Below are 20,101 nucleotides of genomic sequence, written 5' to 3'. Positions count from 1 at the left end.
AATCGATGCCTTCGTTTCGGGTTGCCACATTCGAAACCCAGCGCACGGCGGTGTCGAAACAACTAATGGACGTGCTCTAATTTGAAAATAAATTTCAACCTAAATCGGAAACAGCACAAATGGCACATTTATAGACGACGCGAATAGGCAGACGAGAACCAATCGCACGCACCGCTGATGGTGCGCTCGGTGTTGCAATTATGTTTATTTGGCAGTGTTGAACAGCGAACTGAGTGGGAGAGCCCAGGTTGTTTGCGTGCTCATTTAGAATGTTTTCTGTAAATATTGATATAATTGTATTCAAATGGAGCGCAGAGTGCTGCATCGGTAAAATATAAAGCACTAAAATTCATCCAAGAATAAATCGTTTCTCTTGTGTAACTGCTAAGCGCTATCCGAGGCAGCCTTTATTCGGAGAAGGCGGCTGCTATGCACTTTTATTGTCAGCATTAGCATGAAACTGATATCTCTTCGCCTCATAGACGTTCATTTTGACATTATAGCTTTTTACTCACCATTTGTTCAGTTTTAGCGCCGCAGTGTCCATGATGTGAAATTTATACCGGCTATATAGCGGCAATGACACGGTATGTTATGCTTGCCCAGATCGCTGAACCCACTACTCGCCCATTGTAATCCCACTTTGTCGATCTTACTAAGCCGGCAGTTCTGAACCAATCTGAACTACCTCCAGAGAGCTGCTAGCCGCGGAGCTATACGGGATCACATGCTATTTGCCTGATGGAAATCACAATATAATCATGGTCAATAGAATTCTTAAACCCAAAACGATTTTATAAATGCTCAGCCCTCAGATGCACTGATTGCTTCTTAGTTCCATCTGACAATAATATAGTTTTGGCATTTGTTCACTGGACGACAAGTTGTGGCCCATTTTTGAAATCCAGCTGAATGACCCTCGATTGGGACCCAAAGGTCACGTAATCACGCCCCACTGAAAACTTTAACCCTCGCCCATGTAGGGGGGGTTGGTGCAACCCCCCCTGAGGTTTTTCGGAAATAGTGCAAAAACGGCGGCGCGCAGCGCCGCCAAATTTTGGGTACCTTATGGGGCAGACCTTGCGCATCTTTTGATAAAAAAAATTTGACCGGGTCATGTCAGGTCACGGAGTTATGACGTCACAAAGGGAACAGCCTCCGGCCTGATTTTCACAAACTGAGTGCCAACGCCCGAGGTTTCCTGCCGGTGGTACGGACATCGGTTGATGGATCGTGATGAAACTTCCCATGCATATTGGGGCAAGTATTGGCTATCATATGGTATAAGAAACTTGACCGGGTCAGGTCAGGTCACGGAGCTATGACGTCACAAGAGGAACAGCGTCCGGTACTATTTTTGAAAAGCGCCCGAACCACTATTTTGCTAATTCTTGTCACCTCAATGGGAATATGCAGCAATATTAGCTTCTATAGGGAGCAAATGGACATCCCAAATCCAAAAATACAATCAGATTTCAAAAATTTAAATTTTGATTTTTCGAATTTCTGCCGCCGACTGTGACCTTGCCGACTTCCGGCGCTCCCAACGCGCCATTTTTAGAGCTAGGGAAACGAAATACATACCAAACGATAGAGAATTGATCAAGGAACACGATAGGGAAGGTTTCAAGTCGATATCTCCCACCGTTTTGCCGCAATCGCCGCGGAAAATTTGAAAAAGTCTATTTTTCCGAAAATTTGACCTTTGACCGGTCAAAAGTAGGTCAAATGTTGACCTAGGACCAAAAAATATACCACCAATCGCGAGATCTCGGCGAGAGCAATCCGTTGGTCTTTTCCGCTAAGCTCTACGACGCTCCGTTTTCAAACGCCAAGGGGGGGTCGCACCAACCCCCCCCCCCCTGCATGGGCGAAGGTGGCAGATCGCCGTTTACGGGCGAGGGTTAAAGTGTGGTGCCCGGTCAAGAGACTACAAGACCTGCAGTCAGCACGTGGATGGTCTGAGCGGCAGCGCCATCACAGTGCGTGCGACGTCCACCGTTCTTGGGTGCGTCCCACGTCAGTCGGTGGGTGTTCAGACGTTAGGCACCGCTCCCCTCCCTCCCCAGCTAGCGGTGCCGGTCTCACATGGCCTCAGTCTATAACGTAAATGGATCAGGCCCACCGATCGTCAGCCAGCTGGGGTCTTGGCGCCGGCATGCGATGCCGTCTTTGGCCGCTCATTAGGGCTGGCTGCGCGTGCGTCAGATATGTCACCGTGCGGGGATCCGCGCCGGGAGCGCGCCGCGCTGCCAGCCGCTCGTCAGGTGCGGTAATCACGCAGCACATGCGAGCCGAGGTCAGGTAATGTGAGCGACGTCTGCCGGGGGAGGACGTGACAGCGGGGGGATGTGATAGGGGAGGATATGACAGCGAGGGAGGATATGATATTTGTATCGCATACATTCTACATAGAATTAGATTATCGGAACGTTTTGAATTCATAATAAATCCTTCCGTAACTTCGGTGAGCAAATAAATTCACAACGTAAAATTAAATATATGCTTCCTAAGGTTTCATAAAAAGGCCTGTGTAATTCAGGTGCAGGTTTCTGATTCAGCGGCCAGTCGATAATTTAAAGCAAATGCGAATTAAAAAATGGCTGTCTCTCTGTTCTGCATTAGCGAACACACACACAGAGACCAGAGACATGCTAGTATTCAGACAAAGAAGCGATTTTTGCGCTTGAGGTAATTCCTTGTGTGAAGTTCTTTCATCCCCCGATGCTACAAAGGATAAAGGAAGATTACTTCCATTGTCTGGCAGCGATACATTAAATATTCCTAATTTTCTCGTGGTAAATACCATCACTTTGATCAGCGGCCCGGACAAAACGGATCACCACAGATAAAACACGGAGTAGATTAATGAATCGCTCGGATTAAATAAGTGCGCATCTGATCGCCACCCAAGCATAAGCGGACAATGACCTGAAATGTTCTGCACAATACATGCGTTCTAATGTATGGCCTCTATCAATGCACAGTGCAGCGTCATCATTTACGATTACACATCATCAAACTAGGTCACAACAGTTGCCACCGACTGAAATTTGTTGGGCAATCACTCAATAGCTAAACATTGATCCCCTACTCGTGGTTGTGCCGTCTACGTCTCTAGACGGGATCTTTGGCGGTATTGACAGGTGGGGAATAGTGCCGCTGAGTGCGGGCGGCTCCTCCACTCGTCAGAAGAGAAGCACAGAGCTCGAAGTGGCAAGGAACAGCAAACATGGTCCGGAATTGCTTGTGCGCAGTGTCTCAAAAATGTGTATTTAATTCGCATGAAATTTTGCTGCTTCGCCTAAGTTTGGCATTGAAAAGTTAAAACATTGACTAGCTAGTATAGTCCACCCCTATCGCTCTCCGCTGGCCGTTGGGCCGTCACCGATCGCTCGGCGGTGGCGCGCTGACCGCCGCCCCGGTGATCACCATCAGCAGCCAGTTTGTGGCGCCGTTCCGGGCCGTCGAGACGGCCCCGTCGCTGCCGACGAGACGGCCCCGTCGCTGCCGACGCGGCGGCCCCGTCGCTGCCGACGCGGCGGCCACAGGAAGTCATCAGCGGCTCGGCCGCCGCCGACCCGACCCGCCGGAAGCGACAAGCACCGGAGCCGGGCCCGATGGAGCGACCATGGGACGGCCGGGACACTGGGATGGAGCGACCATGGCACGGCTGGACCGGGATGGAGCCACCATGGGACGGCTGGGACACAGGGATGGAGCGACGGGATGGGCCGTGACGCCGGGAGGGCCAGTCTGGGGTCCAGTAGGGCCGAGTGGGAGGGCTGCAGGCAGAGATCAGAACTGAGACCTCTTGAAGGCGGTCTTCTATGGAAATAACACTGGTGGACTATGCAGAGGTAAAAGTCGGCTCTCAGTGGCGACAGTTTGGTTGGGGTAGGCAAGGGGCCTGGAAACAGCAGGAACTAAGGTGTCGCGGGTTCCTATATTGTTAGATGTTACCTTTAAAGGTAGTGTGCCAGCTTTCTTGGACCATATGGAGTTAATGACCCGGATAAGGAGAACCGGATTTTTAGAACTTATCCATACCTTCAAAACTTATGGAAACGTCTTAAATTCTTCAAATTTTGAGTACCCCAGTGCGAAATTCGCCCCGACGGGTTGTCGGTCGTACCCCAACCACATTTCACACCACTATGAACAATAAATGCACACACTAAAATCGCTATTACCGATAGGCTCATCCAATCAAGTTTCGATAAACCCGTTCATCATCATCTCCTGCGGTTTCGAACACGCCTGTTAGGTGGCTTCTGATGCTCGTCGAGGTCGGAATTTCCAAATACGCGTGGTGCGTCGGGCCGCGCGCTCTGACTTCGGCCAAGAAAAATGCGTCAGCTGATCATTGTCATTTCTGCCACTTGCGTGTGGTGTAATGGGGTCATAACTTAAGAGACGGCTGTTTCATATCAATTATTTTACATAAAATCATATTTCAAACCACAAATTAATGTTCGACAGCCAAATTTAAGAAACAATACCAATACAGGCTTACAGTTTAAGGCTCGACATTGTGTTGTCTACGATTAGACAGCTGATAACTCACTCCCGTACGTCGTATGGTCGTAACACTATAATGACCTTTGCTTATTGTCACAAGTGCGCCGCATTCGCGATTGTTGCCCGGCGCCTGTTTGCAGGTGAGCCCACTACAGTTGTTATACATATCTAAAAACCGATAAACTTTTAGGCGAAAAAGGCACTATTCCAGGCCCATTTTTGATTTTTTTTGCGATATTAGGTAAAAACAGAAGCTTCTTATCCTAGGAAAAATAAAACGGGAAATCTTTCAAAGGTGGCACACTACCTTTAATGAAAACCAATATCAAATTCTTATCTGTATTCAATGTAAACGCGTTTCGATTATTTCCCTTATCAATACATCGATACAATACAGATATAATGATTATGAACACACACGATTCAATGAATCGTGTGTGTTCATAATCATTACGGAGCGAGCGAAGCGAGCGGAGTCTTACGTAGAATAACGGAAATTTCTGAGTATGAGCGGCCGGCCGGCCGACCGGCCGGCCGGCCGGCCGGCCGGCCGTGCGGACGCTTTTGCGAGGCTTATATCTCAGCAACCACTTGACCGATTTACACGCGGTAATTTTTGTAGGGTAGCTTCATTCCTTCTACCAAGTATTGGACTATTCCCGATGCATGTGGGTGACCCCTTATGCACGTGCCACGTGCAAAACGAAGAGGTGTCACTTTTCTAATTGTTGCAATATCTCGGTAACTACTTGGCCGATTGCGCTGAAAGTTGGCATGTAGGTAGGCACCCACTAGGCACTGCATATCCATGTGCCAGAGTTGGGGTGCTGCTGCACGTGCGCACGTGCAGGGGTCGATTCCAGATCTCGAGAACGGCTGGACCGATTGCGCTCAAATTTGGTACGCGGTTAGGGACCAGTTAGTAGGGTGCCGTGCAAAAGTCAGTTGGGACCCTTTCTGCACGTGCGCACGTGCAGGGTGCCGCTTCCAGATCTCGAGAACGGCTGGGCCGATTGTGCTCAAATTTGGCACATCGCTAGAGACCGGTTAGTAGGGTGCAGTGCACAAGTCAGTTGGAGGTACCCCCTCGAAATTTCGCACGTGCAAGGCCCACCCTCTCGCTCGCTCCGTTAGTCGCCCCAAAAGGCGTTATACTGGTTATATTTGTATTGTATCAATGTATTGATAAAGGAAGTAATCGAAACGCGTTTACATTGAATACAGATAAGAATTTGATATTGTTCTTCATTAAAGTGAATATTTGTCAAAATGAACAATATACAATGTTAGATGTTATCTTAAAAACCAGACAAGTGATCAAACGTTACGGTTAAACGTATCGATTTATCAGCCGCTGCCTGAATTGACTTTGTTCGGGAGCCGTGGAAGTGCAAAGTAAGGTGAAACTGCTGTGTTTTCACGTGTCCGTCATGAAGATGTCACCATGTTTGCTCAAACTGACTGGGCGAGGATTACGGCACTCGGCGCCTCCGCTAGTTGGTGACCTTCGGGGAGGAAAACGGAGGAGCGAGGCAAGAACCAAGTCGGAACCACTGCGGATAAAAGAAAGCGGGCTTGAATTTAGGTCTCGGCAAGCACTTTGTTTGACAGTCGAGCCGTTCCCCTGACGTCTTTCAAGGTGGTTTATAGGTATCTGCGGTAGTTGAGATGTGAGATTTTCGGGAAAAGCTCAACGTGCCAATATAATGAAACTTTCATAAACGTCTCACCATCTCAATGGCAGTAAAACTGTGAATGAAAATCAGTAACTTACAGTAAATCGTGTAAGTGTGATTGAAGCTATTTCATATTCTATTTCATTTCATATACTGGTGATTGAAGCTATTTCTTATATTACGTGGCCAATCCACAATTCTATTGAAGAGCGGTGGACTGCGTTAAATAAAAAGGTCTTAGAAACATTCTTTTACGCACCTACATGTATTTTGAACTGTTCCTCGCCATCCTCATGGATTATTTCGGAACCCTTTGAGTTTCCTTTGTCGGGCAGCGCTCCATTCCAGGCACATGCCTTTATTCTCCATTCCTTTTAGCGCGTCGTTCATTCATCCGCCCACTGGCGACCACAAGACCGCTCTCTAAGCCGAAATGCTAGTCAAATGTGTCGTTTGTGACCCGCAGGCGGGCAGCCAAACACGTCAGCTGCCCCCCTGCGGATCCAGCCGATGCGGTTAGGGCGGCCTTTATGCCGTTCCGGTGTCACCAATCACACCAGAGGGGACCCGGCGGTACGGTGAAGACGCCATTCCACTCCGGGGGCGCGCTCGGCGACTGGAAGAGGTGGGGCCGAGGCACGCGACTCCGCTGTCGAGAAACCGGCCTCCACTGGGCCGCTGGTGGGATAAAGTGCACCGGAAGTCTGTGGAAGGCTCAGGAAATTCGAAAGTGTGGTGCTCATGATGTGGTGATGTGAATTGCTCACCTCAGATAATCATAAGTGTGCTTCTCATTAAACATCTATACTCTAGCTTTCAAAAAGCTCTAGCTCTAGCTTTTGTCTATGGTCGTATCTTGATTCACGAACACCACGATACTACTTATTTCTGTGAATGTTAAATATGTATGAATTTGTGGAGAACAGAATTTGTCGATCCTTCATTCCTTCATGCCGAGAGCGAGTGCACGAAAGATTACAGGACGGAATGCACTTCCAGTGATGAAAGTGTCCGGGAATAGCCATCGCAATCGGGTGCCGGCCAATGGCGACTGAACGGCCCTCGAATCTGGGCGCCCCGACTCGGGGATCCAATCACACTCGAGTACACAGCTCACGTCCTGGCGGTGCTCGTGCCGTGCGATCTGCAGCCGGAGCCGCCGCTCGGACGGACAGGAGAGCCCCCTGTCCGCTCGCGCGCCGCCGCACAGCTCGCCTCTGAATACGGGCCGACACGCCTCGATTTAGGTACGGCTCGACCCAGATGGGCAGCCCCGGGAAATGTAAACGTGTCGGGAGGAATATCGCGCCGGTCATCTGAACAGACTTCCGAGGTTACAAGAGCCACGGATAATTTAAAAGGCTATCGGCGACGGCATTGATAATTATTCATTGTCGGCAAAGCCAAAGCGATAGGAAAAACAACTATGCTTGACTCCGTACTCCATCGAGGCCACGAAAATAGACTTTCAGCGGCGATGAATAGCTCTGGGCGGCGCCCCGTCGTGTTACCACCCCCGGCCGACTCGTAAATAGACGGGTCGAGCCATCCGTCGTGCGGCGCTGCCACCGAACCGGACACAGGCCGCCATCCATCGAGCCAGTGCAACTTGGACAGCGGTGAGCCCGTCCCTTCCTGACCGGTCGGCGGTTGTAGGAAGGCGACGGGCGGTCGCCACCCACCGTGTCAATGGAGCTGAGTGGAGCGAGACCGCCGCGCCGGCGCGGCGGGCCGCCCGCGCCGCGCCGCCGGCGACTGTCGGCCGGGCGTTATACCGCCCCCGGGTGTCGGCCGGAGGGCTGGAGGGATGGGGGGGGGGGGGGTGACAGACGTCCGGCCGAGGGTGGTCAGGTGACCGGCCCTCCATGGGCCCACACGGCCGCCGCCGGACCATGGGTGTGATGCCGTGTCAGCTCCGGTATTGGATGTGCCACTCAGAGGACAGAGACGGCGCGTCCCGTCACACGCCAGGCCGAGCGGCGGCCGGGGGCAGCAGCGGATGAGCCACTGCAGTGAGCCCCGTATCACTGATATAGGAGCCAGACGGAGACTCCGGCCTATGGACACCTATAATACTTGAACAATACAATTGATTTAGAGACATTACGCCGAAGAAATTCCGACATTGGTTTTGTCGTAGCGTGACACGATCTGCTGGTAAACGACATCAAGAACCATTTTTATTAAAGTTTTACGATAAACGCTTACCCATCATTTGCAAAATACGGGGAGATGTATTTGAAGCACTTAATCTCCCCGTCACGCCTTTCCTCTGACTTGGAAGCCGGCACGACCCTCCGTGCCCCACCGTCCTTTTGGGCTACGCCACCCTCTCGTGTCCCTACCTACCCAGCCCACTGACCCTCCCCTCCCTCCCCACTGACCCATTTCCCGTTACCTATCCATCCCCTCCCTCTGCACTTACTCGTTCCCGGTGACCTGACCCGCCCCTCCCTCCCCGCTGCCCCGCTCCCCCGTCTGACCCGACCCGCCCCTCCCTCCCCACTGACCCGTCCCCCTCCCCCGGGCCGCCGTTCCGCGTCCGTCTGGCTCTGTGTCAAGTGGCCTGTCATGTTCCCTTCTGGCCGGCTGAGAGATGGCCGATTAAAGCGCGGATTACGCGCGCCTTCCTCCGACCCGGTGTAACCTAATTTGGCGCGCCAAAGCCCCGACTAAAACCGACATACAATGGGCACTGGACGCGAGAAATTGGACTCGGGTCGGGCAGTAAGAGGCCGAAATTTGGCCGCCCGCCGCACTCTGGCACAATACTTTAACTCCATTGTTTCTTGAGAGCGCGGCTCTCACGGGAGCGGTTAAACCCACAGAAAATACAGCGAGGAGTGGCTGTCGCGACGGTTGCTGCTCTTTTAAACTGCAGTGACTCAGGACCATAAAAGGTTTGAGTTTACATGGACTAAAAGTTTATCGCACCAGATATGAGAAGCTATGAATGAGTTAATAGAGTAATTGTCTGTGACGGATCATTCATGGGTAGGTCATCATGGATAGGTTCTTACATATATCTATTCGTTCCTAAGGTGGAAATCGTACGCTGCAGTCAGATACCTAACTTCAAAAGCTACCTGACAGCTGTTCTTCAAGACCTAATGCCATATTTATACCAATATTAAGCAATTGGCATTCATGTTTATATTTATACCAATATATTAAGCATATAAATGTGTAACAAATGGAATGGTTTTTACACGGTTTCTCCTGAGATCGGAATCGAAATGAGGTGCGGTTTTAATCCAGCATGGTTGATGCTGCGCAAAACATCCGATTTGTAAGTTCTTCTCACGCGCTTTGAACTTTGTGGACCATCAACAAGCATTATCGGGCTATCGGATCGCAGCCATGCAAACTCAGAAGTTTCTAAAAGCATTGTTGCCTGGGAACATCTTTGTTCTGCTATTTTTATCCCTTATCGCCCTCAGACATCATCAATATTTACCAAAAACAATGTTTCATAAAACTTGTGAAGACAAACGGTATATTTGAAACAATATCAAGCGCTTGTTCAGCAAGACATCAGCAAAGAGCAAGGAAAGATATCAGCAATATGAAATTGCAGACATCAAACTGGCATTGACACAAAGACGATTGCGCACTTGGATAACTTGTTGATAATCACCTCACTATTGGTTTTATTGGCAGTCTGTGTGTGTTTCGAATAATAATAGACGCAGACCCATCTTCAGCGGCTGTGATCAGCCACCTTTTTGTTTGTTTTCTGCAGTCGAGCAGCTGACTCTCCTGATTTTATATCAAGCGCGGCAATGGGAACGGGCAGAAATGGCTTCAAGTGGCGGTTCTTGGCGATGTTTACTGCCTTTGTTGTCTCGGGGTCCGAGGGGATCCGATGATGAGCTCGAAGCCCATTGGCACCGGTTGCTGTCCCAGGAGGGCTGTGAGAAGCGCCGCACCAAAACACAAAGACACCGCCAACTCCGAAGGTGCCCTTTGTTTTTCGGTAGAGTGAGAGCTCTATTTGTGTTTTGAAGAGTTTTTGATAATTACAGCTTAATTGCTTTATTTCATGACCGACAATACCAAGGAAACATGAAATGCACAACTCCTTATAGGCGTAGGAACCACCACCACACTAAAACATGCGTATGTGTATTGTGCACTCTCTCACTCTCAATTGACTCAATTGACTCTGACTCTCAATTCATGACGAGAGCTTCCTTCTGATCGTCATTGGGAAATGATGCGCACGGCTGCCCTTCCATGGATGGCCCGGGGACCAGGGACGTCCTGGCCGGCTGCCAGGCGGGCCGTGTCGCAGCTCGCAGACATGGGAGGGAACTTCCGGGGACACTCCGGCACGGGCTACGGCCCGCGGCTGCTGCGGCGACGACGGCGGCGACGGCGGTGTAGCGACTAGCGACGGTGCCGACGGGGCTCCGTTCGCCGGGTCGGTGCACCCCTGTGCGACGGGTGCCGATAGCATCGATTGCTGTCGCTTCCGGCGGTGTCGGCCTCTGTCACTCCCGTGCCGCGGTTGCGTACACCTTCGTGTCATTGAATGCGATTATTGCCGATTGCGTGTGTGAGCGAGCGACGCGGGGCGGATGGGGCCGCGGGTGGTGTGGGTGAGCTGGGGTGGCGTGGGGGTTTATGGGAGGGTGAATGACAACATGTCAAGGAGACAGATGGGAGTTGGGGTGGGTTGGGGAAATAAACTATACGGAACCTATACGGAAATATATATGCATGTGCTCGTATAGTTCCACAGACATAAAGTGATATCTGGACACAAAGGAACTGAAAACAGGGAACATGAAGAAGTAATCACAGAAGGAAAGATTGTCGGGGGAAGTCGGCTATACGATTACTAGTGTTGTAGGCTGTTATTCTTTGATAGCATATAACTCGAATCGTAAGCAAATTGTTAAATACTTCTCAAATAAAGTACTCGTGTCGTGTCTTAACAAAAAAAAAACTAATATCCTCTTGCGTAACCACATAAATTCCTCTCTGCGAGCGATATATGAATCACCTTTATCTAACTCTCTTCAAAGCATGACTATAATTACAATAGTTAGATTTGTGCTGTTTCATCTTCAGTTTCAGTCTTTTTCTTTGAATCATAGCCCCTGCGCACCACTACGATTAAAAAAGAAACACCGGAAGACCAGGTTTCTACCGTCAGAAATTTATTCGGCGGCCCTCGTTCAGCACCGCTCTGGGTGATTCATGTTCTTGGACGGCCGGGCCGCAGCTGTTATGGCCATGCGATGCCGCGGTCGGCCCGGTATCGGGTCAAACCGCTCCGATTACAGGGGTCTGCCGCCGTGTAATACCGGCCGCTCCATAACCGGAGCAGCTCCGGCCGATCTCCGGAGGTCCACGGAAGCTGACATCGCTGCCGCGTCCAGAACAGCGTAGTGGAGTCTGACCTGGGGCCTGCTCCCGCACATTACCGGATATAGGACCGTCGGAATCACACACAGTATTAGGGTGCGTCTGACTCGCATATTGGGGTTTTAGGGCCCGTCTAATTCACATACTGGGACGTCAGGGTCTGTCTGGTTTATTGTTACCGCGCTCTTAGGCCGAACTCAGGCCATGAGTCATGTAAGACCCCAAACATCGGCTCTGTGCCACCGCTCGACGCGAGCACACGCACTGTGGGATTTTCCAGTCCACTTGCGGTATCATAACTTACAACTGGCCTCAGGCGAGGCAAATGGCTCCGGCCGCTCATCCGGAGTGGGATGGATGATCGGCGACCGCTCCTCGCCGCGGACAGGAGTCGCTGCGGCGGTGGCCACCGGCGCGGACCGCTCATTAATTATGCCCGATAGCCGGCGACGGTACGACGCTGCCGTCGGCCCGCCCCTGTCTGGCCCGCGGACGATCCAGCTCGACGTCATCAGACCGGTGGGGTGTTCTGCAGGGCCGGGAACTCCACCGGGGGACGGAACGCAGGGGGGTGACCGCTAGCAGTGCATGAGACTGGAGTCAGGAGGGAGCTCCGAGGGAAAGGCAAGAGTGACAAAAGCCAGGCGGGTGTATGTATCACAAATGGGGTGCAAAGCAGATGAGGGGAAGTGGGTTCTATAGGGAGCGGGAGAGGCAGGGCCGTGGTATCGTTATTTACTTGTATTCGCGGCGTGACAAGCTGAGGGCTGTTAATCTCGGCAGGATGACGGCCGGCCGGGGTCGGTGTCGGCTCTGGCCAAATGATGACTGTGTCTGACGCATGGGCCGCGCCGTGAAGAATGCAGAGTGGCGCCGCGGAGCTATCACGCAGTGTCTGTGAGGGAGATGAAGCGAGCAAATTTCGCTGTGACAGTTTTTTTTTAATCATAGATCCTGAGGTAAAATTCTTCATAGGTTTATTTCAACGGGATCCCCAATGCATAATGCATATTGGCATTTGCCCACTTTAGGTTATGAGTAAAAGCCATTGATAACACACATTCCTGCACTCAAACAAAGCACACTGAAAACAATTTAACCCAAGGCCCGCGAGTAAACCGGTGTTTTGCGGGTACCCCTATCCGCAACCATTTTTAACCACCCTCCCAGGAGTACAGTAAGGTCCCATTGCAGTGTAGTCGTCCCTGCTCTCAGCGGACTTGTTCGCTGAGAGCGGTTATATTCGCTCAGAGCAAGTACGACTACACCGCAATGGGACCTAGCACTACTCGTGGGAGGGTGGTTAAAAATGGTTGCGGATAGGGGACCCGTAAAACACCGGTTTACTCGCCAGCCTTGGGTTAAATTGTTTTCAGTGCATGCTTATCTAGAAATTTTAATTATTTTACAGCTTCCGGCATGTTTATGCCAAATACGAAAATACCAGCCGCGCGATATCCTGAGAAGACCTTTGAAAACATGTGAAGGTAGACCATGCATGCAACCGATTCCAACGTGCTTAAGCTAAGTTACAGTCCTCATTATCATCTATTATCCTTTCGTACAAGGTAATTTACTCTGGCAAAATGCCTCTGTATTGTCAGCTCAGTTTTTCAACACAGCTTCTTAATTCCTAATAACAACCTCAACCTATGGTCAACAATTCATAATGGAATTTTACTATCTGATAATGCCCGTCTAATGACCCATAACACAGGAAACGTGACATGTTATACTTGGGCTGACATCGCAGCGCATAGCTGATCTGATAACCGTGAAAAATGAAACCAACGTACCAGTATTGAATTGGATAATATTAACCCTCGCATGTGTGCGGCGTTTGCCAGCTTCTAATGTGTAGGGGGGGGGGGTCGGTTGGACCCCCCCTTGCCGTTTGGCCCCTGATCGAGCTAGAGCTTCGCGGAAAAAACGAGCGTGTTGCCCGTGACGAGAGGAAGCCGATGATACCCAATTTTAAGGTCCTAGGTCATTGGTTGACCTTCCAGGTCAGGTCAATGACCCAAAGTCGGGAAAATCGGGACCTGTTAGAAAGTCGTAAAGTGTGGCTGCTAAGCGGTTTTTCGGGGTGCTGATCACGAATATCGTGTTAGTTTTGATCACAGATGATGTCTTAAAGCATTTAGACCAGGTCGGGTCAGGTCAGGTCAGGTCAACCAGTAGGCGTCGTGACGGGTATTCGTAGTACGTGGCAACCGCCTCTGACAGCTTCGTAACATGTTACGAAGTCACCAAAACTACTTCGTAAATGTTCAAATGGTTGCTAAATTCGAATTCAGCTCCAAAAACTAGCCTAGAAACATGTAAAACTCGAAAAAGTGACCCGAGGTCATCCGAGGTCACCAAAGGTCAATGACCTGACCTGACCTTCAGGTGACCTTGACACACACGGGAGTAACATCAAATCACATGTTTGAACGTTTGAAACCACGAAAAGCTTGCAAACACGCGGCTAGTGCGAGCCGACATACGCGAAATCGCGATTCCGGCCAAACATGGTCTCGGAAAAGAGGTCACAGGTCAAAGGTCATTTGGGTCAGGGTCATGAAATTTTCAGGGTAGGTGTAAAATTGATCAATGCGAGGGTACTGAAAGTTTCGTTGCGATCGGCCGCTTTTTACGCGAGTTATTCGCGAAAAACCATGGGGGGGGTCCATCCGACCCCCCCCCCTACACATGCGAGGGCTATAGTACATACATACCATGTATAGAGCAGACAAGTAGCATTATAGGCAGCCCATTTGATGGAGCATTGCAAAACCGTTCAATTTGATTAGGAAACGGAGAATTTATTTAAATCATTCGTGCTATACACAACAGTATACACTATACACGATTATGAAAATATGCAGCACTTATTGATTTACCGGTGTTATCTGTCATATTCGTATATACCGGTGTCATCTGTCAATTTCGTTAGGTATGCTTTTTTCTCTCCTTACAAACTGACATTCAAACCTCCAAACAAACCAACTAGCCTGGGCTACCTCTTCCCGTGTCCCACCCCACTAACCGTTCCGAGCCTCCGTTACCGAGTGATTATTCACTGGAGTCGGAGTCACGCGGGGAGCAAATGAGACCCGTGTGATAAATCCGATCAGTCGCGCCCGGCAGCGGGGACGATCATCTCTCCCCAAACAGGGGCGCCCTTCGCGGTACCGCAGAGTGCCGGGGGATGGCAGTGTAACGCTAGCGACTGTCTCTTGCTTGCCATTCTTCCGTGGGTTGTGTCCGGCATACAAATGATGTCGAAGGGGACGGGGCCGGTCGGGAAGTCGACACACCTCGTTATGCCGTGGTAGCGCTGAGGGGTGCGGGAAGGTGTGGTTTGGAACAGCAGCGCTGGGTATCACTGCACATCAGAAGGTGGCAATGATATAATGCTCTTTTGATGTCAACGTCGTAAGCAACCACGCCAATGCTTCTCTACGTGATGTTATAGTGGCACCTGAAAAGAAGAAAAAATGATATCGAGAGCATATAAGACCTGTTTTGCGACATTACGGCAAGTAATAATAGGTGTAATGATAATAATAAGTATATACCAATGAATATAAGCAGCTGGTAACACTTCGAGACTGAAAAGTGCTCCAATTGTATAAAAATAGTTAACCAAATAAACAAATTATCTAAAGGAAAATTGTTTTCAGTTCAAAAGAGGGTTGTTTTACACTAAAACTTCTTTTTCCAGTGCAATTGTATTCCGGGATCAAACGTTTCTTTTGTCGGCGAAGAAGTTTTGTCCTGTTCAGTAGCGGTAAAGAGGCACTAAATTCCACTTCTTTCAGAATGCAGATACATGTGTGATTTGCTACGTCACTGGATCAAAAGCCAAAGCGTTGCAATTTAAGCTAAACATTTTACGAGAAAGCATTATTATTACTTTTTAGGCATTTATTTTTCTCTTCTCTTCAAGGAAGGCAGCAACAATCAACAATTCCTAACAGCAAATTCAGTTGAAAATGTGGTAGTTTGCATTCATTTCAGGACTCAGGTGTTGTTTTTATGTTGTAAAAAAGACGATAGGGTAGTCACTTTGTAATTGCACACAACTGTGAAATGTTTCTGTTGGATCTGGTCTAAGCCATCGGGCCATTTTCGCTTGGCTGGGCGAGCAGTGAGACCGATCGTTTCGCCCCGGGGCATTTGGCGTGAAGACCATGTGACCCTGCCCGGGAGAACAAGTACAGGGCGCAGTCGCAAAGGCTGGACTGGAGCAAGGTTGCATGGAACAGGCTAAATAATGTATATAGGTGGGCGTCTTGTTAGACTGTTCCATGATGATCATTTACAAGAAAAGGTATTTACAAAACACATTAGTCTGCAGCAAGTGACACTTCGACAAACCCCGCTTAACTAAGCAGGCCGGAAATGCTATCTTGTCGGATTTTCCCCTCCACAGCATAACATCTCTCACTTCAAAAGCGAGCTAGCATAAAGCTCCGAGAAATTCGCGCTGAAACAGAACAAAATACGATTCTAGAGCCATCCGCGACTTCAAAGGAAGCTGCACTCATTTTTCACCTCGAGCTTTTCTCTCGCGCAGCCTTTCGACACGCGGGGAGCTGTTTGAGCTTCCCTAATTCCGCATACTTCTCTCGCTTGATATAAGCTGGTTTTTACGCGCTGGTCGGCTGCCGTCGGCATATGAGGGCCTATTCGGCAGCCGTCGGATAAGAGGGTGTGTATGATTTACCGGAGGGAGCTGGCTCGGCACCAGCTCGGGCCACGGAGCGGAGTGTCTGCCGGCCGGTCGCTGCCAGCGCACCCAGCTCGGTAAATCTCCTGGAGCTGTCACCGACGCCCAGCGCTATCGGCCCAAACCGAAAATAAGCCCCCGAGAGATGGATTATCTCAGAGACAGCGCGAGAGATGCTCCGAGGGCCGTGAGCAGTTGACCTCTTGAGATGTTTAAGTTAGTCGGTAGTGACTTTGTATCGGCTGTCCAGAAACTCCATGCCGTCTTAAAAATCATGAAGACGCTGATTGGAATTCGAAATGTGGAATACAGGTGACATGGAGATTTGGCTCACATGGCATGTTACGAGCTTTAAGTAATATAATTACCGTTCATAAGTAGCTATGTGGCAGGATATGAAGAAATCGTGGTTAAGTGTGGATTGCATATGTTAATGTTGTGGAATTACCTGTGCCAGTTGTGAGCAGCTGTGTCTTTTCTCTCTCTCTCTCTCTCTCTCTCTCTCTCTCTCTCTCTCTCTCTCTCTCTCTCTCTCTCTCTCTCTCTCTCTCTCTCTCTCTCTCTCTCTCTCTCTCTCTCTCTCTCTCACTCTCTCTCTCTCTCTCTCACTCTCTCTCTCTCTCTCTCCCGCTCTCTCTCTCTCTTTCTCTCTCTCTCTCTCTCTTTCTCTCTCTCTCTCTCTCTTTCTCTCTCTCTCTCTCTCTCTCTCTCTCTCTCTCTCTCTCTCTCTCTCTCTCTCTCTCTCTTTCTCTCTCTCGGTCTCTTGGTTTCCGTCGTAATGCCCACATTTTTGTGATTGTCCGATGAAAAGAAAAATAAATAAATAAATAAATAAAATTAAGTCATAATTCAATTCATATACGGTGCGGGCGATACAATAAAATGAGCTTCATCGATCTATTCCCCACCTTAACCCATTTTGCTTCCTTATTCTACAACAGTAAGAATCATAGGCGTAGAGCTTCAATGTCACTTTGTGGGAGCACTAATAACCCCATGAAGGAATTCGTTGCAGTTTTGTGCTCACCTCACCTTGCTGAACCATTTCCTGCTCTTAGTTTTGTATTGAAATCCAAAATAAAGATTTTACTGTTTAAAAAATGACTGGAAAAATGTTATGGCCCTCCCCCCTGTTCTTCCACCTATGGTGAGAATACCTATGCGTTCAAACTTTGGTGCGATTTATTCTCGCCGTGGATGTTGGCTTAATCAACACTTGCAAAAAATCTCGTTGTTAACACTCAGCTCTCTCGACCGTATCTTAAAACTTCTCACTTAGCTACAAACGGATCCAATTTGAATTAAAATAGCACCTGCATAATTCTGCTTAGACACTCAGGAACTTTGTATTTGCATTAGAGCTTTTTCCTCCGACTAGAATGTAAACGTTTTCTGTCCAGCAAACTTCATCCACTTCATCCTTCTATTAATCATGGTAGTTGTATTTCGCTTACAAGAGATGTTAATTTCGAATTAGCCTATTCAGTTAGTTTCAACAGAGTACTTGGGTCGTGGCGATCTAGAGAATAAATACCTATCTCGTTTACATGAGAATTGCTCGACACCATTATTTGCTCATTCTTACGCGTGAACAATGAGCTTGAAGTTGATCCTAAAAGTTTTAATTTACGAGTTATTTAGTTTTCCAGCTAGTCAAATGTGGAATAGGAAATGCACGTACTCGCGGCGGTGTCATTCATGAAATCAGTCCTCTAAGAACCTTCAAACACCATAACTCGGAAGCGGAAACCCACCAGCGCGGCGCCACCCATCTCTCCCACCGCCATGGATGTCTCTCCGGTCCCAGACCCATGGACCCGTCCCGGTGGCCAAGCGCCGGCTCTGGACCACTGTCAGGCAGGGGCCGGATGGACCTGCTTTGTTTGTGATCCACCCGACCGGCTACCCGGCCCTCCCAGGGTGTCCCGGGTGGGGACCCTCCGTCTAGGTCACCGGTGCCAGGTCAGGTCCGGCCGGTCACGGCCTGGGGACTTCTCAATAGTCACAGTTCACGAAGTCATCATATTTGTAGAATGGAGGTATTCCGTGACTGGCAGTTTATCAAACTGACATTTCCGGGAACCTAAACAGGCTCTGTCGGTTAAAGGGGCGCGGTTATGCGGTGATAAATATTGATTTGAGTGGTGTGGCGCTATGATAGATGTTGCTGCAGATACCCATCAGGCAAATGGCCGTTATCTTCTGAACACTATCGGCTGATGTACTGTTCGGTGATACTGTGGCCGTTTGATGCGCGATATGGCTATATGGGCCCTCCGTTTGATCTGCGGGATGGACCACGTCGTCAGGTGCACGGATAACGGACCACCGACTGTGACAGACCATCGGAGTATCACTGTCGAAGGCTGACAGGTCAGGTAAATAACGGTGGGTGAAGTAAATAAAACATTTCTTATTATGACAAACTTATGATAAATGCAGCGAGCTCTGTTCAGTGTTTTTAACGAGGTGTATAAAACGCTCCTCAAATTCAAGGCAGCATTGGTATTCTTATTCTGCATTCAGCAAGACTAATTTACAAGCGCACCACAAAATTTGATTGGTAATTGCATATTGTTCGGAATTCAGGCAGACAGCAATTCGGCTAGAAACACTTAGCCATAAGGAGAGTTTGTCAATTAGGACCCATAATTCTCTCGAGCACATGTTTCGATATCGTAAATCCGTCATTAAGTGTTCCAGTCCAGGAGCGTCGGCTCCAAATAGGATTTCCCGGCAGCCATAAAAGTCAGCCGCTGGCGTTCCGCAGCCATCAGCAATTTCAGTAGTGAGCCGCCGTACCGTGCGTTCAACAGGCCCGCTCAAATTCCCAACCTTTTCTAGAATGCGCCTCTTGCCAGCTAACTTCCATTAGAAATTTTCCGCTCGGTGTGGCGCGATTGTCAATATCGCCGGAATGGTCCCTAATCCGGCGGGCCTGCCAATGTCTGCTAGCTCGTGCGTGTCGCGCGAAACGACGGCCGCCGCCGGACCGCCGCCGCTGCCGCTGCCTTCTCAGACAGTCTCTGCGCGGGCTGTTTGGTAAACCATCGACTCCCCAGATTGCTCTATTCATGAGGCACTCGGAGCGTGCATGCCAGCCGAGAGGGCCCCGCGCGTGCCTGTGCTAACTGGACCGATGGTCGATGCCTCCCTTTGTGCCGACACATAATGATGAGTGCTTCTAGATGGCACAGGAGGGTGTGTTTTCTCCGAGCAAATAGTCAGCCACGTGTCAAGTTGGGGTAGCCAGAAAGGCACGCAAGGGAAGGAGGATGTGTAGGTGGGAAAGAGGAGCGAATAAGGGGAGAGAAGAAATAGAACTGGGAAGGGCGGGTGCCTCACACGCCAACGATAGCATCGCACGATAAGGAGAGTGAGGGAGAGAGAGGATGAGAGTGAGAGAGAGAGAGAAAAAAAGAGGGAAATAGAGATGGAGAGAAAGAGATCGCGAGAGAAAGAGACGGAGAGGGAGAGAGAAGCCTAAGGGAAGAAAGAGATGAGAGGAGACATAGTTAACTTACTAATTATTTTACGTTGACTTCATATTGTCATTTGCGAGACGCTGTCAACTTCCGCGCTAAATGATATATCGTATTTGGTTTCAATCTTTGGAGAGTACATACCTATGTCTTTTTGACCATTCAGCGTACCTGACAGATAATGGCAACTGCTTGGTGGCTGGTCGTCGCTACGACGCGATGCGACGCAGCTGATGTCTGCCGGGCGAGCGCTTGTAATGCGGCACAGTATACCGACGCAGGGTTCTGTGTCCTGCGGTGCAGCATACCAGTTCAGTTGTGAGACGGGAGAT

The sequence above is a fragment of the Amphibalanus amphitrite genome, unplaced genomic scaffold (genome assembly GCF_019059575.1).
Source record: "Amphibalanus amphitrite isolate SeventyFive unplaced genomic scaffold, NRLGWU_Aamphi_draft 000320F_arrow, whole genome shotgun sequence".
In the NCBI taxonomy this organism is placed as follows: domain Eukaryota; kingdom Metazoa; phylum Arthropoda; class Thecostraca; order Balanomorpha; family Balanidae; genus Amphibalanus; species Amphibalanus amphitrite.
Note: the sequence above shows the minus strand (reverse complement) of the source record.